The sequence below is a fragment of the Mandrillus leucophaeus genome, unplaced genomic scaffold, assembly GCF_000951045.1.
Source record: "Mandrillus leucophaeus isolate KB7577 unplaced genomic scaffold, Mleu.le_1.0 Scaffold354, whole genome shotgun sequence".
Taxonomy (NCBI): Eukaryota; Metazoa; Chordata; class Mammalia; order Primates; family Cercopithecidae; genus Mandrillus; species Mandrillus leucophaeus.
The window spans coordinates 1,902,180-1,904,780 of NW_012103743.1; the positions used below are offsets into that span (position 1 = coordinate 1,902,180).

At 40.4% G+C, this 2,601-nt stretch overlaps 1 protein-coding gene across 2 annotated transcripts in view; it reads left to right on the top strand.

Moving 5' to 3' along the window:
* Window positions 1-2,601, top strand: part of PSMD5 (proteasome (prosome, macropain) 26S subunit, non-ATPase, 5) — a 33,781-nt gene that overhangs the window by 15,390 nt on the left and 15,790 nt on the right. The gene's annotated exons all lie outside the window — the stretch shown is intronic.

Sequence of the window (2,601 nt, forward strand, 5' to 3'; positions counted from 1 at the left end):
TGATGGCAGACACCTGTAATCCCAGCTACTGGGGAGGCTAAGGCAGGAGAATCACTTGAACGCAGGAGGTGGAGATTGCAGTGAGCCGAGATCATGCCATTGCACTCCAGCCTGGGTGACAGAGCGAGACGCCGTCTCAAAACAAAAAAAAAAGTGCAGACGGTAAATATGCACGCAAAAAGATATTCAACATTAGGGAGATACAAATTAAAATTACAGTGAGATTCTACTGCACACTATTAGATTGGCTAAAATTTTAAAAGGCACAGAAGCAACGCAACACATGTGTGCAACCAAAGTGTTGGTTTGCACACCATGACTTTGAGTTAAACAGACTTCTTTAATATGACACCAAACGCATGATCTATACAAGAACAAATTGAGCTGGGTGTGGTGATGAAGGGATGAATGGATAAACAAAATGGGGTATATAAATGTGATGGGATACTGTACATATTACCTTAAAAAGAAAGGAAGTTCTGACAGATGAACTTTGAAGATGTTGTACTAAATGAAATAAACCAGACACAAAAGGACAAATGTTGTATGCTTTTACTTACGTATCTAGAGTAGTCAAATCTAGAGAGACAGAAAGTGGAATGGTGGTTGCCGGGAGCTTGGAGAGGGGGAGAATAGGGAGTGTTCAATGGATGCAGAGTTTCTGGTTGGGAAGATTAAAACATTCTGGAGATGGACAATGGTGATGGCTAGACAACAAAGTAAATGTACTTATTCCTACAGAACTGTGCATTTAAGAATGGTTAAAATGGTAAATTTTACCTGTAATCACTTTTTTTTAATAAAGGAAAAGCCATGCTTATAAATATCCCCATTCCTCCTCTTCCCCTTTCCTCCAGCCTCTGGCAACCAGTGGAATCCCTGAATCTACTTTTTTTTTTTTTGAGACAGAATTTTGTTCTTGTCGCCTAGGCTGGAGTGCGATGGCACTATCTCGACTCACTGCCACTGCTGCCTCAGCCTCCTAAAGTAGGTGGGATTACAGGCACCCACTACCATGCCCAGCTAATTTTTTTTGTATTTTTAGTTGAGATGGGGTTTCACCATGTTGGCCAGGCTGGTCTTGAACTCCTGACCTCAGGTGATCCACCTGCTGTGGCCTCCCAAAGTACTGGGATTACAGGCATGAGCCACCGCGCCTAGCAGAATCTACTTTCTATATGGATTTTGTCTATTCTGGACATTTCATGTAAATAGAATCATTCTCAAAAGGAAGCCTTTTGTGTCTGGCTTATTTCACTTAGCATAATATTTTAAAGGTTTATTCATGTTGTAATATGTGTCATTACTTCATTGCTTTTTATGGCTGAATAATATTCCATTATATGCACATAACACATATTTATCCATTCATCACTTGGTGGACATTTGGATTGTTTCCACTGCTGTGAACATTTGTATGCAAGTTTTGTGAAAATAGCATGTTTTCTATTATCTTGGGTGTAAAAACATTATTAATACTATTTTAGATTCAATTATGCAAAGTGGAATCCCTGAATTAAAAGAGTATATTCATTTTTAAGGCTTTTCATTTGTATCATGTAGTTACCTACCTGAAAAGTTGTACCAGTTGAATTGTATACTACTACTAACAATATATTAGCCCATTTATTTGTAGTGTCTATTAAGAGACAAGAAAACTGATCTGAAAACATCTTCTGTATCTACCACTGGTAGTCATCAGGTTCTCTTACATAGTTCTTCCTCCTTCTCTCTATCCTTACTGCTGCTCCCCTAGTTTACTCCTTCATCACCTCTTACCATTTACTGCCTTGTAATTGAAAATTTTTCCCCTAACACTGGTGCAGAGTGATTTCTGTAAATCAGATCTTGTCATTTTACTTCTTGGTTTAAAACCACTTATGACTTGCCAGTGATTTTCTGGAAAAAGTCTAAATTCCAAGCATGACATAAAATACCTGTTAGAATCTGGCTTCTGTGCATCTTTTCAGTTTCAGTGCTTGTCCTTCACCTCGCCCTTTTACCTTCTCACCACCTCTCTCCTATTCTGACCCCAGTCATACCAAGCTACTTGTTCCTTCAAAGTGTAACACTATCCTCTCTGCCTTTTTATGTGCTGCTACTCCCTCTACCTAGAACACCTTTCTTCTGGATAACTCCTACTTCTTAAAATTTAGTTCAGATGTTACCCTTCTGGGAAGCCTTCCTTGTACCCTCTGTTCTTTTTTAAGCTCCTATAGTTTCTAGTCTTAGCCTATAGCATTTATCTGGATTACAGTTGCCTTTTTTTCTATATCTTTCATTGGATTGAGCTCCTTAAGACTAGAGAATATATCAGGCCAGGCACAGTGTCTCATGCCTGTAATCCCAGCACTTTGGGAGGCTGAGGTGGGCGAATCACAAGGTCAGGAGATCGAGACCATCATGGCTAACACAGTGAAACTCCGTCTCTACTAAAAATACGAAAAGTTAGCTGGGTGTGGTGGCATGCACCTGTAGTCCCAGCTACTGGGGAGGCTGAGGCAGGAGAATCGTTTGAACCCGGGAGGTGGAGGTTGCAGTGAGTGGATTGCGCCACTGCACTCCAGCCTGGGCAATAGAGCGAGACTCTGTCTCAAAAAA